Consider the following 23,885-nt stretch of genomic DNA (forward strand, 5'->3'; position numbering starts at 1 on the left):
GAATAGCCATAGTATTCCAAATACCAGAACTGCTTTAGCGTTGTTACGCTCACTGCATCTTCTTCTTCTTTTTGCTGTTCCCGTTAAGGGTTGCCACTGCGGATCATCTTTTGCCATATTACTCTCACTGCACCACTCGGAGTATTTATATCACTGTATCTGAGTGTGAATCACAGCAGCAGATGATCGGAAAGAGAATTATCGGTATACAGTTTCAAGTACACACTACCTAAACCACGGCAAAAAGCGTCAAAGCCTTTCCTGTACGGACCTCGCGTTTCAGAAACAGTTTCATCCCAAGAACTCTAAACGCACTCAATCACCTCACTGTAAACTTGCACTACAGTTATAATATTGCACAACCTGCGCTACTTTATAAAGCGCGCATGATGACAATATCATTTTTAAGATGAAATGCAGCAAAATATGTTACTTATAGTATACAGATAAAACTTTAACTTCATTTAAATAATCTGTATTGCTAATAATTAAACATGTGAGGACACGGTGCCGCAGCGTATAGCTAGTTCACTGATAGCTCCTGCCTTGCGCTGTATTCTTGCTGGTGCTGACGCGACACTGGAAGGATAGACGAATAGAATAATGAAACATGTACTACGAAGATATTTCAATGTTCCTTAAAAGTTTTGAAGAATCGGCGTTCTAAGCTTACAAATGGCTTAACGTCTATTACACAGCTGATTGTGTGGCGATTGGAGAAAGAAAAGTATGGACAGGAATTGGAGGTTAGTACGTTTGAAAGAGACAGTACTTCTATAATAAATTATTTAATCGAAGGTCACACATGGTGCAGCAAGCCTCTTGCGTGAGATATGAACAATCACTGCGCCACCGTGTTCCCATGTTTAATAACATGCTTTCATTCCTATCATCATGAAAATGATATCACGTATACATCTCAGTATTTTAATTATTCAGAGAGCTGTAATATCTCGAATGTAATGCATTCTGTGTCCTGTCGGAGAAAGAGAGAGAACGGAAGCACGTAGTGATTCACACACACAGAGCACATAGAAGATCAAACACAGAAAAAAGCATTTAACGTGCTACTTGAGAAACTAGTAAAATAAACGATTTTAAGATGAAGTTTATGATGTTCTACTTTAATGGCAAAATAAACTACGTGATTAAAGTGGAAATTTCGAGATTAAAGTTGACATTTTGTGCTTTTTTCCCACTGTGTGCCTATGTTTTTTGTTTGTACCCTAATACGCTTTCATATGACACTCAGACGGTGGGCTACGACTCGCCTTTTCACAGCGACTTTGATATGTGATTTCTTTTTTATTTCGGGCACTGTGCGACTTCGTGAATTTGATCTTTCGAGTTTTTCCGACACTCTGTCACTCGATCAACTTTCTTTTGTTGATTATACCACTGTTTAAACCAACAAATAGTACGTTTTTCCTTTGCCTCCACTTGGTATTCGCTGAAATTCTTATATTTTTCCCCTGTGCTTTTCCCATTGTCTTTTCACAAAAGGCTATTTATATTGATTTGCATATTCAAAGAGGCGTAATTCTGGGAGGAGTTGGGGCGGGACAGAAGGCGCGTGCACGTGCGTTACTTTTCACGCAAATCAGGATTTATGTAGTGGAAGAACGTGAAAGTATGCGTGCGCACAGATTCCTGCATCTGGATTTTTCTGTGCGTACGCACAATCCCGCTTTTGTGCTTACGCCATGTTGTAGTGTGAGTTCTACGCACGGCGTTATACATGAGGCCCCTGGTCCTTTCATTCTTTCTGGCATGACATTCATTATGTTAAGTATTCACATGGTGCCATTTTGAGACCCTCCTCACGATTGAAGCCATGTTGTCTATGTCATGATTTGGAGTTTACTCTGAGACAAAATAGGTGTGAGAGGCTTCCACAAGCTGCTACTCAAGCAGGCCAGGATCTTTACTGTCTGTGGAGCACAGCCTCACCCTAACCCAGATGGCCCCACACACTACCTGCTGACTTCAACTAGAGCAGGCACAAAACAGCTATAAATATCACCAAAATGTACCAAAAGCCCTGAAAGGGAAGGGATGACCGTAAACCCTCAGCTTGTAGTAAAAGGGCAAACAAAGAATTGTTATAAATGAAAGATTCATTAACCAAAATGGCAAAATTCAAAGAAATGAACAAAGGAGCAAAAGGGAACACAAAGGAGTTGCCTAAAATAAACAGGGGTTGCCTAGCCATGTTAGACCTAGTGACTTTTTCTTGTTGTTGATAGGGGGGCTTTGACATTTCTAGGAGTGTATTAAGCCCACACAAGCCCACCTGGGGCACTGCCGTGACCCCTCGGGGCTGCTCAATAGCCAATGCCAAAGCCTCAAAAGTTCAGCGCCTGGTCTGGTCACTGCATTAGAGAATTGCACTTTCTACATCTCTGCCAGGGCTTTGTCTGCACGCTGTGATTTCCTCTTACATTAATAATTCATAAAATACACAGTATATTATTTTTATTATTATTAAATTTGACTGGCATGAGTGTGTGTTGGTGTGCTGTGGAGTGGGCTACAGTCCTATCTGCAGTTTCTTCCTCTTGCCTATTACTTCGGGTAGGACTCCACCTTCATGATGTTAATGTTCATTGGAAAACTGCATCCAGAAAGTGAATGAATGGAGAGGTAGGAGCCCTTGACATGCAGCTAAGTGTCATCACTCAAATAAGCAGACCCACAACTCATACTAACAGGTCGTCTTTTACAAATCTGTCTTCGATCGTACAGTATAGTGTTTGCCATTTTCTCCACACTTGAATAATACAGCATGCCCTACACAGAACTTAACATTGCTTCTTGTATTACAGTAAACAGTGGGGTTTTGAAGATTACTCCACTTCTTGTTGATTTTTTTTATCAGGTTCATCTAAGTTAACAGCCAGAAAAGTAATAAATTGCTTCTTGTTATACTTTTAATATTTGTCTTCTGAAAGTACGGCTCAGTAAAAACGACCCCATTTTATTCACATCAAAAATACTGTGTGGTTCATATTAGGAAGCAATGCCTTCTTGTGTCTGTCATGACCTGCCAGATGTGCTTCACTGTTACTAAAATATGAACTGACTTTTTTTTAAAACTGCTGTGCTATTCAAATTCTTTCACTTCAGTCATAAAAGATTAAAATCAATTAGAGGATAGATAATTCACTCAATGGAATGAATTAAAGGAATGAGCAGGAGCAGAGGAAATGAGTTCATCTGAATTATAAAACACAGTAACCAAAGACTTTCTTAAGAAACTAACCTGGAGCGGTTTTATGCAATAAAAGCGATATGTGAAAAAAACAATTATATACAGATACAGTGCCCCCCCCCCCCCCATAATGGTTGGGACAAAGTTTTCCTTGATTTCCCCCCTCTGCTCCTCATTTTAAAATTACAAATCAGATGTGATTAAAGTGCACATTGTAAACTTTCATTTAAGGGTATCTGCATACTTTTCATTCACACATGCAGAAATGACAACAGTTTTCCTACAGTGTCCCCCCATTTAAGGGCACCATAACGTTTGAGACAAGTGCCTTCACAGGTGTTTGTGATTCCTCGGGTGTGTTTCTTGGCTTCATAAGATACCTCAGCTTGCTTTCACCCTTTGGAGTCTGTAGTTGCCATTGTTCAACAGGAGGGCAAGAGCTGTGCCAATGAAAGTCAAAGAAGCCATTATGAGACTGAAAAACAAGAATAAAACCATTAGAGACATCTGCGAAACCTTAGGATTACCTACCCAAACTGTGTAGAATATCATGAAGAAGAAAGAACACACTAGTGAGCGCAGTAATTGCACTGGCAGGCCAAGGAAGACCTCAATTACTGATGACAGAAGAATCCTCACTCTGGTAAAGAAAAAGAAAGAAACGCCTGTCTGATAGATCAGAAACAGTCATCAGGGGGTAGATGTGGATGTGCCAGAGACGACTATCAACAGAAGACTGCATGAACAGAAATACAGAGGCCACATTGCAAGATGCAAACCACTAGTTAACCACAACAACAGGACGGTCAGATTACTGTTTGAGAAAAAGGACTAAAAAAAGCCTGCAGAATTGTGGGGAAAAAAGGTCTTGTGGACAGATGAACCTGTATCAGAGAGATGACATGAGCAAAGTGTGGAGATGAAGAGGAACTGCTCAAGATCCAAAGCAGGCCACCTCATCTATTAAACATTGTGGTGGGGGTGTTATGGCTTGGGCATGTATGTCTGCCACAGGTACTGGCACACTTATCTTCATTGATGATGGCTCAATTAATTTTTGAGGTGTATGGAAACATCTTATCTGCTCAAGTTCTAGTAAATGCCTCCAAACACATTGAACGGCGCTTCATCCTCCAGCAAGAGATCCCAGGCATACTGCTGAGAAAACACTGGAGGTTTTCAAAGCTAAAAAATGGAAAATTCTTGAATGGCCAAGTCAGTCACCTGATTTAAATCCAGGTGAGCAGGCCTTTATGTCCTGTAGAGAAAACTTTAGTGGACAAGCTCCCGAAACAAACAGGAGCTGAAAATGGCTACATTAGAGGCTTGGAAGGGCATCACCAGAGAAGATTCTTAGCCCATGGTGACATCTGTGAATCCCAGACTTCAAGTAGTCATTACATGCAAGGGATATGTGACAAAATACTAAATACGACTGCTTTAGCAGAAATGCCACTGCTGTGTCCCAAACATTATGGTACCCTGTATATAAAAAATGTCACTTCTACATTTCTACATAGTGTGATCAAAATGTTAAAAGAAAGTCTGCAATGCATAAATGTTTCATTTGTAATTTGGAGCAGTGGAACAGAGGAGGACATCAAGAAAAAATATGTCTTTGTAACAAACATTACGTATATAATGTAAAGGACGGCACACATGGGCGGGCGACCCAGCTGGGATGGAGTAAGGTTCTTTACCTTGACGGGAAGCCAGTCCGTCAGAAGAACAAGAATAAAAGCAGGGTGTTCTCTGCCTTAGCCAGGCAGTTGGCAGAAGATGACAGTTGGATCAAAGAATAATACCCATCTGGGAGGCCAGTGTGATAGAAGAACTGGGGGAGACAACCAGTCAGGGTTACATTCTCCCGACATGTTAGGTGGCAGCATCCCTGGGCAGTGCTACCAATATGGACACCCACAAGGCGTGTCGAGCACTGTAGTCCCATGGGGCAGACTTGTTGGGTTCCAGGGATGCCACCAGAGGGTGCTGTGGGGATTTGAGATCTCTACTCTCAGGGACTTCCACGCAACCTGGAAGTGCTTCCATCAGGCTATCCCTCTAGCAGTGGAAGTACTCCCAGGTGTAAGACAAAGGAAGCCACTTGACCTCATCCAGGTGAGTTGTAATTGGGAGAGAAGCTAGACATCACTTGTCTGGGAAGAGTGGAGGAATAAAGCGAGAGAGAGAGAGAGAGGAGAAGAGAGCATTTGTGTTGACAACGTATAAGAAACTTTAAGGTATTTTGGTTAATAAATCTTTTTATCGTACCAGGATTTTTGTCGTTGTGGTTGTGTTTGGCGTCCTGCAATGCCTCCATCTGGTCACATTCCATATATATATATATATATATATATATATATATATATATATATATATATATATATATAAACAGACACAGTACTGTGCAAAAGTCCTAGGCATTTTAGCTACCTCACAAAAACATTTGTCTTACACAGTTGTTTTGTCTTCTGAATTAGTGTGTCAATTGAAAAGATTTGTTTTTCATTTTTCAAAAAATGAAGCAATACAATTAGATTTGAATGTCCATAAAGAAAGAAACCAAACTAGTAGCATTTTCCGGTTCAAAAAACATGAGATCTTTGCAGGCATACAGCAACATGGTGACCCCCCCAATTCAAAAGCCAGGCCTCCAAAATGCTTCTAATTAGTTGCTGCAAGTTCAAGGGGAAATGCCAAGCCCAGACCTTTGATCACTCATCAATCAATTGAGCCACTCTCTTCCAAGGGAAGGTTTGAAAAAAGTTTCTAATTTTAAAAAAGGCTTATGGCTTGCCTTGTTTGCAAACCTAACCACCCATCTTTTGCAATCTCTGGCTTTGGTGCTAGCCTACAGCCCAGTCCTTGATTAACAAAGAGGTGCTACTCATTGATGACATTATGTAGAAGTTGAGCCAAAGTGATAAACTGGAACAGAGCCACCAGTGTGGAAGAAATTAAACTGGTGGGCAAGGGACCACCAGCCTAAAAAAGTGAAGCTGGGTAGATGGGTGGTTTAAGCAAGAAATCTTACACCATGGCAAGTGAGCACAGCGACAAAACAAAAGGTGCTTGTTCTGCAACATCAGGGTCTCTTCGAAGGAGATATTTCGCAGAAGACAAGTGTTTCCAGATGTGCTGCCCAAGTTCTTCTGCAAAAACACAAATTAATGGGGAGGGTTGAGGGCTGGAAATATAGATAGATAGATAGATAGATAGATAGATAGATAGATAGATAGATAGATAGATAGATAGATAGATAGATAGATAGATAGATAGATAGATACTTTATATAGATGTCAGTCATAGAAAATTAAGTGGAGTGGATGACAGATACACAAAGTATACTTCAAAACTAGAAGATGTTCAGCACCACTACCAGCTCAGATATGGCAGAACCCACAGGGACCCTGGTATACCCACCTACAGTCTGAAGACATCTTACCAAAAGTGGTGCTCATGGAAGAGATGTGACCAAAAAGCCATTCCTTCAAGGTGGAAATAAAGTCAAATGACTTACCAACACATCAAAAGAACTGGGGTGTAGAATATTGGCAGCAGGTGCTCTGAGCTCATTTCACATTTTTGGCACTAACAGAAGAGAGTTGGTGTGCGAAAGGGCTGGAGAACAGTAATAGATGTGAAGCATGATGAATATTCCTATCAGGTTTGAAGCTGCATTTCTATAAACAACAATTCGACAATTTATTCTTGTAAAGCTCAAAATCACACAAAGAAGGTCTCAATGGGATTTAACAGACCCTGTTTTTGAAGGCCCCCCTACCCTTGAGTCCATAAGAATACAAGAAAAAAAACTTGCAAAAACACCCTTGCTGGAGAAAAAGAATGAAAGAAATCTTGGGAAAGGCAATTCTGAGAAAGACCCTTTTCCAGGTAGGTTGGGCGTGCAGATGGTGTTCAAAAAATGAGGTAAATACACAAAACAGAGCACAAGAAATCCTCTTCACAGAGCTAGACGACCGATCTATCATCGCCACCTCAGAAATCCAATACAACAATACAAGCTACAAAGCAAAATGCAAGAATAGATGACACCACTCATTAAATACAGAACATATAGGGATACAGATTTGTTCACATAACTGATTAACATAAATAAAAACTGCAATATCTGTCCATCAGCTAATTATAGAACCACTGCAAAATTGTAGAAAAGGAGTCAGACAAACCAGACATACTCAGAGTCCTGGAGACCTCGGCCAAGAAGCATCTTCCTCCTACTGGACATTCCAAAGCTGAGTTGGTGCCATTCTTGGCCAGCCTGATGAAAAGACCCTTCTACCTGATGATTCCAATGCTACTTTATCTGAAATGACTTCTCCATAGGCAGGCAAACAACTTGGCCACATATCATATCAGAAGAGAAACAGAATACAGGATAAAGTTGAAGATTTAATCTAAACTGATGCTCTACAGGTAGATTCTTACACATCATGCAGTTTCATCAGTGAAGCACTGACAATGACCCCAAACAAATGGCCAAAATTCTAAAAAAATATCTGCAGTGAAAAGAGGAACAGGAAATCCTGCATCAGGTGATATGGCCTACAGAGCCTCGATATCAGCATCATCAAGCCAGTCTGGGATTACAAGTAAGAAGCCAAAGTCTGCAATTGGACTGGGGCAAGTTCTCCAAGACGCTTGGAATAACCAGCCATGCGAGGACCTTCACACACTACAAGCAAGTGATTTTACATTAAGAGAAGGTAAAGGGTGGTCACACCAAATATGAATTCATAAATGGTTTTTTTTCTGTATACTGCACCTTCCAGGAAGTTCATTGAGTAATAAAAACTATGCACGACATTAGCTTTGAACACATTCCTGCTTTCCCAGAGTCATTCTTCTTGGCGATTTCTACTTCCTACTCTGGTGGTCATATATTAGACCTGATCTTCACATCTAGCTTATCTAGCGGCAACACTTATAGCAGTAACTGTGGACTACATCAGTGACCTTCTCCATCATTGTGCTCCTGTTCACCCACTAAGCGACTTGAGCTTGGGAAAGAAGCTATATAAATAAAAAGCATTCTTATTATTAATTATTTACAGCATTTTTTCATAAGAACAGCACTGTATATGACTTATTATCCATCCTCCCATCCATCCATCCATCTTCAAGCCCTTATCCTGATTATTCCATCAATCAATTTCCTGTGTAGACTGTTACAATATGATCTACAAGCATCATGATGCACAGATTTGTGTTTATCTACTGATAGGAGAAAAAGCCACATCAGTGTTTATGTGAAATTAGTGTGCTGTTGTTCAATGGCTAAACTGCTGATATTGTAGAAGGATGAGTCGGTCCATTAGCTGCATGAGATCAGAACTCAACTGGGTGGACAGACTCCGACTTAAGCGGAGGGACTTGTATTGGACGATCAGCAAGAATTTCTAAACAAAACAAAGAATTATGGGATGGAGAGCCGAGAAGCAGTGGTGGTAAGTATTTTCATGGTCTGTAAAAACTAAAACAGAACTTTCAAAAGTATGCTGGGATAAAGGTCCACATGAACAGTGATATTAAGAACACTGGTCAGATTAACAAAATATGAAAAAAGGCAAAACAATTTTCTGGAAAAAATATAACTTTTGTTTTTATTTTTTCAAAATAATCATAAAAAGTTATTAATGAAATAGTGTGAAAAGAAAGGCCATTAAATTATGCAACAGTAAAAATAAGCAAAATCAGTGGAATAATGCAACCCTAGAAATGAGGAACTGCAGAGATGTCCATTGCAGCAACCTACCCTAAAACTGATAGGACTACGCCAGGAACAAACTTTCATCTTGTGTGATATGCACGGTGATTACCATTTGACCACCAAGGTGGACAAGCTGAGGTGCAACACCAAGTGCCTAAAATATTTAGAATTTCCAGAAAATATCAGGCTATAGTAAAGATTACTCATGCATATCTATGTGCTTCAGTGTCTTGTTGTCTTACTCTTCTTCATTTTTCTTAATTTAATCGTTTTCTGCGATTTGCTTGATGCTGCTGCTTTCACTTGGTTTTTCAGTTACTTTGTTGTAAACACATGACCTCAGGTCACTTTGCCATCTTTTATGGCAACAGGTTGCCCCTAGCCAATTTTCTTTGAATTTTCAAAACATATCAGGTCATAAGTTGTTGATTATGACTAAGATCAAAGTTCTAGCTCCAGTAGTTCTCCAGTAATGACAAAGAGACAAACCTTAGCATTTTATATACTGAGATTAATGTGTTTGAGTATGTGGCCTGCCCTCTTAATATAATGTTTCAGGAGAAAAGGCCACCATGATGTTCAGCTGGAGGGAGAACATTAGAACAATCTAGTCGAGAACAGGCCATTGTGCCCAACAAAGCTCGCCAGTCCTATCCACCGAATTCTTCAAAATTAACATCAAGTCGAGTTTTGAAGGTCCCTAAAGTTCTACTGTCTACTGCACTACTTGGTCACTTATTTCATGTATCTATCGTTCTCTGTGTAAAGAAAACCTTCCTAACGTTTGTGCGAAATATACCCTTAACAAGTTTCCAACTGTGCCCCCATGTTCTTGATGAACTCATTTTAAAATAACAGTCTTGATCCACTGGACTAATTCACTTCATAATTTTAAACAATTCAACAATGTCTCCTCCTAAACTCCTTTTGCTTAAACTGAACTTAAACTTTTAATCCTTCTTCATACTGCATCTCCTGTAGCCCTGGAATCAGCCTAGTTGCTGTTCTTTGGTCCTTTACTAACACTGTGTGGCCTACTAGGGGGGCACTCCTGCCGCCCAAACCCAACACAGACAGACACAGAACACAAGTGCAACACACACGCTTTTTTTTTTTTCTTTTTCCACGTTGGAAACGCCTTCCCCCGTTCCTCACCGGTACAGCTCAGTTCAGCATTACACAAAAGCATAAAACACTCTTCTTTCTCTCTTTGTCTTCTCGCTCTTCACCATCACTCTTCCTGGCAAGCTTCATCCTCTTTCGCCCCATTCTGGCTCCCAAAATAGAGGATGCTGGTTCCTCTAATAAGGCACCCAGAATTGCTCCAGGTGCTCGTCGACCTGCTTCTGGCAGCACTTCCGGGTTCAACCCATAGAACCCAACAGGGTTGCACCAAACTCCAGCTCCCATGGAGCAATGCATGAGCCATATGCCACAAACTGCTATGTCCCTTTTGTAGCCTGGAGACCAAAACTGCACACAGTACACCAGATGAGACCTCACCAGTGAATTTTAAAGCCTAACGCCAGGTAGTTTTAAACCTATTATTGCAATATAAGGCACATGTAAAGGAGGAAAAGTAGATTTATACAATCAGCTGAAGAATTCATTAAAAGTATATTGTCAAGAATCCCAAGTGTGAGGCCGCCATCACATCTTTACAAAAATCAGGCATTGCTAAACACCATTATAATGTGCAACCATTAATACCATCAGGCACTTTACAAGTGGCTTTATTTACTATTAATGCAAAAATACACCAACAAAAACATAAGATTATGGGTTGTTGGATCATCTGTTTAAAAAAAAGATGAATATTCAGGCCAAATCAACAGTATTTAGTGGATTGCATGTCCATTGACCTGCTGCAAAGTCACAGGGAGATGGGAGACTGCCAGCATGCCAGTCTCCTGCCTGGCACATTCACACAATCACTTTGGGCCAGCGACACTAACTTGTACATCTCATGAATGTGGATGGAAACCCAAGTAGCTGAAGAAAAAGCAATACACACACTGTGAGAAACGTAAGGTGACTGGGCTCTAACTGAGGTCCATGATGCAAAGAGCTGGTTGTGTTGTGACCAGTTTGAAACACTGCTTTGGAGTCAGTATATAAAAACATTTTAATTGCAGCTGCTATCTAATTCTTTTCCTCTAAGAGACTTGTAGGATTTCTACGTATGCACCGTGTGATTCAGGTTAAGAATGCAGGGGCAGCTCCTAAATCCCTAAAGAATACGTTAAGACATCCAATATTCTTGTTCTCCACCTCCTTCCCCAGGGCCAGACATCCTCTGTGACTAAAGACGCCATCACAAAGGAAGCAGCTGCGACTTGGACGCAGGTGTACTCCAGTGGGATCCTTCCTGAATATGTGAGGGGCTAATTAGCCCCTGCAGGGCACAGAAGGTGACAATTATTAGTCAGAAGTGGTGAAATTAGAGCCCAGGCCCATAAGTGAGTAAAAAAACAAAACAATCTGGGCTGTCACTCCTTAGTACTTAAATTACGGCCTGCACTATTTACCTTGAAGTAGGGTCCAAGACCCCTCTGCACTGAAGGAGATGCACAAAGTGGCAAGACAATGATCTGTCAGCTAGTTAAAAGGTCGGGTTGTGGGGGGCGTATAAGTGTTCCTTAGTATTAAAAGCCAGTGAGAGAAGTACAGCTTGGGCTGTCAGCTCCGAAAAGTAAAAATACACTTGTGTGTCATTCCCAGAAAAACAGTTAAACAGTCAGTGAAAATAAAAAATGTAAAATGCTCTGGAATCCTCTCAAAGCGCTGGCAAATACACATTGACAGCAGATGTATTTCTTTCATTGTGTACTTTCACACAGACGCTTTCCTACCCAACATACCATCAAAACATTACACGCTCTTCTGTAACTCTTTATTACATGTGTAATGTGGTCCACATCGTTAATTCATTCTCAGTTCTTAATGTGCCGGAGTCATTTTCAGAAACAAAATGAGATCCTTGTTCCTCTCTCCTAGTTACCTAAAAGGCATTAAACTGTTTGCATGCTCCGTTTGTTGCATCAGTTAAAAAATAAAAAAAACAAGAGGTATCGTAAGGAGGTGTAAAAATATACAGTAAATGAAAAAAAAATCAAATGTCTGCCAGTTTCAAGTCAGAAAACAGCCATCGACACCGTCCAAGAAGTGTAAAAAAAGACGAGCGGTGGAGCCGGACATTATGGCTTTACTACTTGTTTGTCTAAGAGGGACGTTGCTGTATCCTATGACTGCACTCCAGACAGGGCATTAAAACAAAATGTGGGTGCAGACATGCTTGTCAAATTAATTTTGCTCAGCTCATTCTGGCCAGTGTCATGTTTAGAATTTTAAGCTAGAAGTTACAAGAAGACCTTTCTGGGGATCTTTATTTACCCAAAGCTTGCAGTATTAAATCAGATATGACATTACAGGTGGACATCTCAACAAGCAAGAGAAGAAACTCCCAGCAGAAGAGAAATACCAAGGTCTGACAAATATTATTAAAAATACGTCAAAAGATCTGACATGCGTAATACGGAGTCTGGAAAATGCAATTAAATGTCACACCATTTTAAGTGTGCATTCATTTTAATTATCTTTCATCTCGGATGACACCAAGGGCAGCACGGTCACGCAGTCGTAACACAGCTGCCTCGCAGTAAGGAGACCAGGGTCCCCGTGCATGTGTGGGTTTCCTCCCTCAGTCCAACGACATGCAGCTTAGGTGGATTGGCGATGCTAGATTGGCCCTAGTGTGTGTTCTGAACTGGTGTCCTGTCTCCTGTTTGTTCCTGCCTTGCACCCTATGCTAGCTGGGATAGGCTCAGCAGACCCTTGTGACCCTGAGCAGGATGTAAGCAGGGTAGAAAATTGAATTAGGATGGATGACACCATGGTGCTGCCTTTATCCTCACAGGTCCCTCATCCTGGATCCACACAGTCTCCTTGTATCTACCTGCATTTTTCTCCAGGTACTCCGGTTTTCCTCTGACATCCCAGACATATTCAGGATACGTTAACTAATCCCATGGGTGCGTTCGTTAGATGGGCCCGTGATGGCCCAGCTCCTAATCCAGGGTGGTGTCTTGTTTTGGACCTGATGCTGATGCCTTCAGACCACCTCCTCCTCTCTACTTCCAGACCTCGTCCTCTTCCACCCAACTCCAGTCTTGAATGAAGGGAGGTGGCCCCTTTTATCCCTACCCGGATGTGCTCCAGGTGTGCACCGGTAATCTTCCACCTGACAAGCCCCAGTGTGGCGGAAGTGCCGGCTGTCTCCCCAGAAGTACTCCGGGTGTTCCCTCTCTTCTTCCCCCCAGCACTTCCTGGTGTGGAGGAAGTGCTGGGGTCCAGGGTCCATCAGGCATGGGGACGCCCCCTGGCGGTGACCACGGGCCCCTACAGGGTTGAGCTTCTAAGCCCTGTACCTGCGGCCCCCAAAGCAACCAGGGAGGTCACACTCTCGTGGTCTGGAGGAGGCACATGCCCTCCTGGGCATCCCGGCCGGGCATGAGCCCCGTCTGGGTGCCACAAGGTACACTTAAATATCGTATACAAAAGGTTAAAGGAATACTCCACTCAAAAATGATATTCTTTATCAGTTAGATTCCCATGTTGTTTGCAGTAATGGCTGAAAAAAATCTTAATCTTGTGTTTTAATGAGAAATGGAGACAACAAAGATCAAGATACAACAGGCATAAATGGGGACCAAAGCTGAACAAGCAGCACACAAAAAGAAAACAATCCTTGAGGTTAAACCTCAATTTATTTGTGTTGCATAATCTATATGTCAGATACCCAGTCATATGCTCACCATGTCCAAGACACACGTATCTTTGCGAAAATATTGTTAAATACGCCATTTCCAGAAAATCCTCTCGTGAACACCAGGGGAACACATTCAAATGATATCAAGAGTTTAAACTGAAAACACACTTCCTTCCTAATTCATTAGTCATTTCAACATCGCAGAGCATGGTCTGAGGAACGTGTACAACAAGAGATTAAGGCTTTTAGAAAGGCGTTTGAAAACTTTACCAGGCGTCACATTCAAATGCTAATTCTCCCGCTGTTCACAAAAAATATTTTCCACAATTCATTTAACAATAGTTTATCAAAAATACGAGGACAAGTTCAAAAGTTAAAGCAATTTTAAAATTATGCTGTAACCACAATGCATAGAAACTGATGACGAACATACACACATGACTTAACACCAGGCCAAATAAACATGGACGATCGACTGCGAGATTACACCAGTGTTGAACAATGTGCTGTAGTGTGATTTCTTTGGGCAGGGGGAGTGAATCCTGCTAAAATTCAGAGGTCGTTGTCATTAGCGTGGAACCACATACTGAGGAAAGACAGGAGGGGGTGCCTTTCTCTTATTTATCCCCTAAAGCATTCAGGAGGGGGGATAAATGTGGTGAGCTGCTCATTTGTTTGATTTGAGTTTGGAGGAATTTTTTTATTTCTGAAACAGATTGAAAAGGGCTGGGGCATGGAGTGATGGTGTGTTTTGTTTTTGAATTTGCAGTTTTACTACAAAAGTTAGTCATTTTGAGCAGCCTAGAGTTGTTGAGTTTTTGTCTGGCTTGGAATGTTTTATGTATACTGTATAGCTTTTGCTGTTTGATAAGAATGAATATTTATCAAGACCACCTGTTTTAATAAGGTACTGTTAATTTTTGTAAATTTCTTGTCTAGGTCTCTCTCACTCACCCTGATGTATCCTCGATGCCACTACTCGATGCTTCAAGGTTGAAACACAGGAAGTCACATGGTGGGTATGGGGTGTCACAAATAGAACTTATGATATTTACAATATATAGAAGGTGCCCTCCATAATATTTGGGACAAAGACACATTCTTCCTTTATTTGCCCCTCTGCTCCACTGTTTAAAATTACAAATCAAATAGTTCAGACTTGATTAAAGTGCACATTGCAGACTTGACAACACTTTTTAAACATGGTCCACCAACTATGGGAGGGCACTGTATATATATATATATATATATATTATAAATATGCTGTATTTGTTCCAGTAAATTAATTAGAGGATAAGAACATAAGAACATGAGAATTTTGTCAAGCGAGAGGAGATAATTGTTTGGATAATTAAACCTGACCTAGGAGCCTTTTGATATGAGCAGCACTAGCAGTTCACTAAACACTGTCAAAAGGAACTGTAAGCCAATAAATATAACACTACAGTCTAAAAGTATATGAGCAAGGCAGAGTCGCTTTGAAAAACTGTAAAATCTTCTGAGGTCTATGTGCACTAAATCAAAATGTAATTAATCTAAAGGAGAGCAAGTCCATTTTTGACAAAAGAGAGCGATTTGCTGATTTTATATGAAGTTAAGTGTTCCATGCCAATGCATATTGATTGAAAATGTGAGTATATAATCAGGAGCCATTCATTATCTGGTTTTGAATGAATTAATCTTAATTTTTATACAATGACTTTAATGATAACGCATTAGCATTTAAAACACATGTTCAAGTATTGCTTTATTAAGTTTCTAGCATTTTTTTCTTTTGTTTCACACACAGTAAGTAAGATTATCTGCCTCAAGATTGTATCTCTTTAAAGGTTCACAGACACATCAGTCTTCACTTTATAAACACTGCCTCCATATAGAAGGTCACTGGAAAGTGAAATACATGAATACGACATTAAAGTTGGACTCCTTACATGCTGAGCCAGGAGTGAGATCTGAAACTTTGACCCTGTGGATTCAAGTTCAGCTGCTTAAACTACATATGTCTGCTAAAACAGTGGAAGAGGATGAAGGGCTTATAAAATCCACACTTTAATTTTTGCCTTTTTTCCTTCAGTACCTTATCTTGCTACATCGTATTAAGCAGCAGTGCTACATGGGATATTTCATGTTGTCAGTCAGGTGTAGTTCATGGCTTTTCTTTGCAGCGGGCTGGAAGGTCACAAAGAACGGGGCTAGTATCGCATCCCGTTTTCCAGGTTATGATTGCCAAAGTCCACACCTTGGAGGTCTGCATTTGCATCTCGGGGAATCAATCTGCAAAGACGTGGCTTATTTATGAGACTTCATGGTAAAGGAAAGACAAAGTTGACCTTTATATGATGAAAAAAGTGACCTTTGTGTAATGGAAGCGCAGATTGGAATTTCACATCAAAATGCAGTAGAATTGAGTTCTGCAGCCCTCCTACTATAAATCTGTGATGGAAAAAGCACATGTCATAAAGGGGAATTTTTAATTCTCCACATACTCCTCAATTTTTATTATATAATAAATCAGAATATTTTTCAGACATTTGTTTCATATGATAGAAACAATAGTGTGGAAGTGCATGGTTTTTTTTTTGGAATACTGTTCTCATTGCAGCTCTTTCCAGCAGCTGCAAGTTTTATTCAAGAATTAAAAGTTTATTCTCTAAGCCTTGCTGTTTTCATCACCAAGGTGCTATGGTAACAGAAAATAAACGTATTTTCACTATTTAAACATTCCCTGCTGATCATAAAAAGATTGGCGTCTTGCACAGATCAGCCGTCCAGGTGTCCTGACATTTTATTCCTCTAGAATCAGTAATTATTAATAAAACCAATCAAGTTTTGATTCAACTTTGGAAAGAAAGTCTACCTGCAAATTATTATACATTGATGTGTTAAAAGCAGAACTGACCACCATAGACAAGCCTGTAATGATCATAAAGTTATAAGCCTTTGATATACAAACATAACTGTAAGTCAGAAAAAAAATGAAAAAATGGAAATGCTGTATATTATAAACTCTCATTGTACAGGGTGACAAACAAACATGAAGAAAAATGTATGATGTTGTGATGTCCCATGCCCACAGACCCCAGCACATCTGAAAACCCTGAGCATGTTGTAGTTCACGCCTGAGCACCAAGTGAGAACGTGAGACACGGACCACAGATCTTTGTAGTGCAAAGACAATAATGGTCCTTTATTAAATTGGGTGCCTTCTCTTACTGTTATCAACTTGTACATTTCCTATTATTCCCAGTCCAGTTCAGTGGTGCCTCACATAAAGAAAAAAAAGGGAAAACAAGAACTTTTAAAGGTTCAGACAGATGTTCTCTGAGAATTAATAAGATATGATAAAAACAGACCTCTCCCCACCCTAACTTGAGCTAACGGGTCAAAGGTCTCATAGCTCAGCACTTCACCCACAATTAATTCCACACCTCCACTCTCGTTGTACGTTTTGGGGCCCAATAGAGAAGCATTGTCCGCTATCCTCCATAACTCCAATCTTTCACTTTTTTCAAGCACTTTACCTCTAATTAGTTCTACACCTCCACTCTTTCTGTACTTTCAGAAGTCCAATTGCAAAGCCCTTTCGCATTCTCTTCTTTAATCCCAAACCTCCCCTCTCTGTTCACACGATCCACAGATTAAAATGTCGAATGCCAGATCCAGTCGCCCTTGTAGTTCAGTTCACAAATCTCTCTCTTCTCGGCTCTCTTTTCAACCTGTTCAGCAGATCCAATACCAATCTGTGGAACAAAAGAACAAAAACAAACTACTCCTTCCCCTTAGCATAGTCAGGCGCTAAATAATGCCACAGAGGAGCCACAATCAAACCCAGCCAGTCCTTGATCTTCTTCTCTGATCACGCTAGCACCACCACTCACCTGTATGTCAGACTCCTAATCAGTCTTGCTGTCTCACCTATTCATGCATGGATGATCTACTCTCTGGTGGATCAACTCTCTCTGGACCCTGTTCACTTAGTCTGCTGTCTGAGACAAACAATAATAATAACAATTCATTACATTTATATAGCGCTTTTCTCAGTACTCAAAGCGCTATCCACACAGGGAGGAACCGGGAAGCGAACTCACAATCTTCCATAGTCTCCTTACTGCAAAGCAGCAGCACTACCACTGCGCCACCTGTGAGGACACCAGTGCCAGGAAGCAAAAGCACCACTCACAACACAACACCCTTAACCAGCCCCCTCTCCAGGTAAGTGCACAATTCTCAACTATTTACATTTGACACTTAGTTTAAAATAATTAAAAATACAAAAACCAAGGTGACAACTAATGGCACTGTAGCTACTATTTTTAACACACATAAATGATTTGGAAGAAAACATAAAAAAGAAGCTGGTTAATTAAGTCTGAAGATGATATTAAGATAGCAGGATTGGTAGATAATCTCGAATCTGTTAAATAATTACAGAGGAGCCTGGACAGCATACAGGCTTATCCTGTGGCAGAAGAAATTTAATGTCAGTAAATGCAAAGTATTACATGTAGGAAGTAAAAATGTTAGGTTTGAATACACAATGGGAGGTCTGAAAATCGAAAGTACACCTTAAGCGAAGGATTTAGGAGTCTTAGTGAACTCAATATTATCAACTGCTAGATAGTGTTCAGAAACCATTAAGATGGCTAACAGATTGTTAGGTTTTATAGTACGATGTGTGGAGTACAAGTCCAAGGAGGATCTGCTCAAGCTTTATAACGCACTGGTGAAGCCTCATCTGGAGTACTGTGTGCAGTTTTGATCTCCTTGGCTACAAAAAGGACATAGCAGCGCCAGAAAGGGTCCAGAGAAGAGCAACTTGGCTGATTCCAGGGCTACAGGGGTTGAATTATGAGGAAAGATTAAAAGAGCTGAGTCTTTTCAGTTGAAGCAAAAGAAGATTAAGAGGAGACATGATTGAAGTGTTTAAAATTATTAAAAGAATTAGTGCAGTGGATTGAGACTGTAATTTTAAAATGGGTTTGTCAAGAACATGGGGACACAGAAAATTGTTAAGAGTAAATTTCACACAAACAGAAAGTTTTTCTTCATACAGAGATCCAGAGACAGTTGGGATAAGTTACGAAGTAGTGTGGTAGGCAGTAGGACTTTAAGGTCTTTCAAAACTAGAGTTGATATTATTTTTGAAGCATTACATGTATAGGACTAGTGAGCTTTGTTGGTCTGCATGGCCTGTTCTCATCTAGATTGTTCTAATTCTAATAACCAACAAAGCAACTAAGAGATGATATTACAGAAGGATTAATTCTTCATTTGGCAGAACTTCATAAATCAGCTTCCCAAGATATCAGAAGAGGGAGGGTGCCAGGGCTGGACTTAGTGATTTAGAGGCTCTAAGTGAATAAGATATGCCCCCACCCCCCACCCCTGTTCTTCCTCATAAAAGCAGGAGCATAAATCATATTGACAGGCAAAATATTTAAAACAATACTTGTTATAAACAATAGGAGAAGAGCCTGATGGCAAAACATACAGCAAGTTTTCACATGGAAAAGAACATTTAATATAATCAATAGGAGAACAGCCTAACAGCAAAACACCACATTTATGTGAAAATACAAAGAGAAAACAGACTGTGGATTAGTATATGACAATAAAACTGCAGATTAGCATGCCTGTGTGTGTGTGTGAGACAGAAGTCTAAGATGACTACAGTTGTGCTTAACCTGTGTGATAGATTGTGCCAGCTATTCATATTAGTAATGTGTTCTGCAGACTTCTCATGGTGCTTTAACTGAGCCGATAAATTTCTCCAATTGCTGTAATCATCTCCACTAAACTGATTATTACTCTCACGTCCAAAATGACAGCAACAAAAGCATATCGCACTGTCATATTTCTCACTGTACATCGTCCATGATCTACTTACACTTTACAGTAAATCAGTGGCCATCATTTTTGCAGAATAAATGTTTTGACCTGAACCAGTAAACAGTGGTCTAATAGCTATTTTGGCCAGAGATCAGGGTCATCAATAATAATACTAATAATAATAATTTTATTTATATAAGGCAGTGTTGTCATGTTGGACAGGAAGAGATTCACCTACATTTTCATTCGCGTTTTTTCGTTGTTACGGAGAGATATAAGGGGTAATTGCAGTTTCCTCTTTGTCTGAAATTGTAGCAGGGGACGCTGTTAGGGTTGCACATACAGCACTTGCGCTACCGGTATTCTGGGGTAAATTCAGGAGAAGTACTGAAGAAAGAGGTTATGTATTGGGAATTTCTTCTTGAATTTCTGCATTTTCTCTTTTTGTTCTGTTTGTCTGACCAGGAGGGATAGCTGCGTTTCATTTTGTGGTTGCAAGCCTATGCCATTAGCCTTTAGGCTTCAATGCTCGATTTAAGTAGTTGCTTCACCAGTTCTTGGGAATTACATGTGACTGTCCTAACTGGCTGCCTGTGGAGGGTCCAAGGATGATGGAACAGTCCACTTTTCCAACACGGAATGAGGGAGGTGCATTTAATGAGGTACTAAAACATGCACTTTCATTTTGTTTATTAATAAATCCAGTAAAAATAAACAACACTCACCAGATAATGTGTAACTTTCATTGCTAATTAGGTCTTTTATGGGGCCCCCTTGAAGCACTTTGGCACAGACTTTATTTATTAATGTCAGCTTGTAGAAAATACATATGAATGCCAAGAATAAGTGCATTAGACTACTTCCTCATTTCTTAAACAACAATGTCTGAAGATGACTCCCAAAAAAGACGTTACAACGTTTTAGAAAGGGCAAATTATTGGCCTACATCAAGCAAAGAAAACAACTAAAGAGATTGCTGAAATTAATGGAACTGGGTTAAGAACTGTCCAATGCATTATTAAATCCTGTAAGGATAGCAGTGGTAAACAGTCAACTTCTCAGAAGAAATGCGATCAGAAAAAAATCTGTAATGATCATGGACTGGTGATCACTGAAATGCCCAGTGAAGTCAAATCATAGAAAATTGACAGTAGAACTCAGGGCTGTATTTAATAGTGAAAGCAAGAGCACTTCTGCACGCACAATGTGACAAGAACCTATAAGATTGGAACTAAACAGCAGTGTGGCCACAAGAAAACCACTTGTTAGTGAGGCTAATGAGAAGCATCATTGAATGAGCAGGTTGTCTAGTCAATGGATTTTTTCTTCCCTGATAACACAGCCATATTCCATCATAACTATACCAAGATTCATTGGGCTCAAACTATGAAAGAGTGGTTCAGAGAGCATGAAGAATTTCTTCACACAAGAACTTAAACCCCACTGAAAATCCTCTTTGGTCTCAAAGTGTACAGGCAATTGAGGCTCTGTGGATCTGGTGTAGTCAGCGGTACATATACTTTAACTGCTGGTATGGAGTAGTACAAACCAAATTTCACATCTCGACAATCACATGTCAGTAAATGCAAAGTATTACGTTTGCCTCAACTGAAAAGGTGCAACTCCTGTAATCTCTTCTGTTAATTTGCTCTCCGTTCTGTTTATTTGTTCAGTCGAGTATGACTCTTGGCCACTCTATGTATCAATGCTCTCCATGTCTTCTGATCTCTCACGGCTTCTTTTAGTTCTGCTACCATCAGTATCTTTCTTGATGGTATCTAGCCAGTGAGTTCTTGGGCGGACTCTTCTTCTTTTGTCACTGACCATTCCAAGCATGACACCCTTCTCAAGCGACCTGCTCCACATGGTGTGACCAAAGTAGGACAGCTTTCGCTTCATTTTCTTGGCCTCCAGTGAGAATTTCGGTTTGATCCATTCCAGAACTGCTTGATTCGTTATTCTGGTTGTCCACAGAATGCAAATGTCTCTAGTACCACAGTTCAAAAGCATCTATCCTTCACCTGTCTGCGTTTCTCAGCCATATGTTGCTATTGGGAAAACTACAGTGCATCCGGAATGTATTCACAGTGCATCACTTTTTCCACATTTTGTTATGTTATAGCCTTATTCCAAAATGGATTAAATTAATTTTTTTCCTCAGAATTCTACACACAACACCCCATAATGACAACGTGAAAACAGTTTACTGTGTGACCAAGAACCCGATGGTCACTCTGTCAGAGCTCCAGAGGTCCTCAGTGGAGAGAGAAGAACCTTCCAGAAGGACAACCATCTCTGCAGCAATACACCAATCAGGCCTGTATGGTAGAGTGGACAGATGGAAGCCACTCCTTAGTAAAAGGCACATGGCAGCCCGCTTGGAGTTTGCCAAAAGGCACCTGAAGGACTCTCAGACCATGAGACAGAAAATTCTCTGGTCTGATGAGACAAAGATTGAACTCTTTGGTGTGAATGCCAGGCGTCACATTTGGGGGAAACCTGGCACCATCCCTACAGTGAAGCATGGTGGTGGCAGCATCATGCTGTGGGGATGTTTTTCAGCGGCTGGAACTGGGTGACTAGTCAGGATAAAGAGAAAGATGACTGCAGCAATGTACAGAGACATCCTGGATGAAAACCTGCTCCAGAGCGCTCTTGACCTCAGACTGGGGCGACGGTTCATCTTTCAGCAGGACAACAACCCTAAGCACACAGCCAAGATATCAAAGGAGTAGCTTCAGGACAACTCTGTGAATGTCCTTGAGTGGCCCAGCCAGAGCCCAGACTTGAATCCGATTGAACATCTCTGGAGAGATCTTAAAATGGCTGTGCACCGACGCTTCCCATCCAACCTGATGGAGCTTGAGAGGTGCTGCAAAGAGGAATGGGTGAAACTGGTCAAGGATAGGTGTGCCAAGCTTGTGGCATCATATTCAAAAAGACTTGAGACTGGAATTGCTGCCAAAGGTGCATCGACAAAGTATTGAGCAAAGGCTGTGAATACTTATGTACATGTGATTTCTCAGTTTTTTTATTTTTAATATATTTGCAAAAACCTCAAGTAAACTGTTTTCACGTTGTCATTATGGGGTGTTGTGTGTAGAATTCTGAGGAAAAAAATGAATTTAATCCATTTTGGAATAAGGCTGTAACATAACAAAATGTGGAAAAAGTGATGCGCTGTGAATACTTTCCGGATGCACTGTATCACACTGTCTAATCTACATTTAGTTGCCTGGTTGATGTCTTTGCTCTTCCATATGTTGTTCATACCGACCATCACATCTCTTCCAAGTGCCAGCTTTCTCTCGCGCTCAGGAGTCCAGTTGCTATCATGATCAATTTTAGAGGTAAGAAAGAGGAAGTCTTCAGCCACTTCAATTTATTTATTGTTGATCTTGATATTGACCCTCGCATTTTTGCTGTTGCCATGATTATTTGTTTTCTTGGTATTCAGGCACAGTTCAGTCATCTTACTTTCTTCTTTGACTTTCATGATCAGATGTGTGTTATCCTTCTTGTTTTCAGTCAGCATGATCTCTATGGTCACAAATGTGAACTCACAGTGCCTGACCATTAGTGCAGATTTTCTTTAAAAGCTCCCACCAACCAAAAGTTTCATATTGTCAGGAATCTCAGATTTGAGACATTACATTTGAATTTTTTTTCCTCTCTATTCATGTCAATTTTGTTTTCTTTATGTTTTATATTATACTATTATTTTCATCTTGTTACTTTATCACTATATTGTCAAGGCTTTTACTGTTATAGCACCACCATTTTTGAGTCAGAGTCGCCACCATATTGTTTGTAGAAACAAGACCATTGTTAGTCATATTAATCATGACCTGTGATGTCGATGCCTGGCTCCCATAAAAGATGGCAGTATGCATAATCTGGTGTCTAAATTCTGTAATTTTTATCTTATTTTAAAAATTCCTGCCTTTTCACCTTGTACTCTTCTAACCTTAAGTTTGATTTACAGATTTATGATTCTTACAGTCTCTGACTATTTGCCGGTTTTCGGACATTGGCGGCTTCCTGACAACATTATTCCAAGTTTTCTGCTTGTTTATTTGATCTTCATCTTGCTGTTTCTTTTTGCCTCATAAATTTTTTGCTTTCTCATTGTGACTTATGACATAACACAAACATTGAAGTGTTGTCTTAACTGCTACTGCCAGCATCTGACTGACTCAATTGAAGCACAGTGTGTTGTCCACATGAATTTATTAAAAACATTACAGAATAACCTAACAGATAACACATGCAGAACAGTTTTTAGCATAGCCACCCTCAACTGACACACAATTCTATTTTTATTCATGACAAATTGCCTTTGACTT

Source organism: Erpetoichthys calabaricus, chromosome 4 (assembly GCF_900747795.2).
Source record: "Erpetoichthys calabaricus chromosome 4, fErpCal1.3, whole genome shotgun sequence".
Taxonomy (NCBI): domain Eukaryota; kingdom Metazoa; phylum Chordata; class Cladistia; order Polypteriformes; family Polypteridae; genus Erpetoichthys; species Erpetoichthys calabaricus.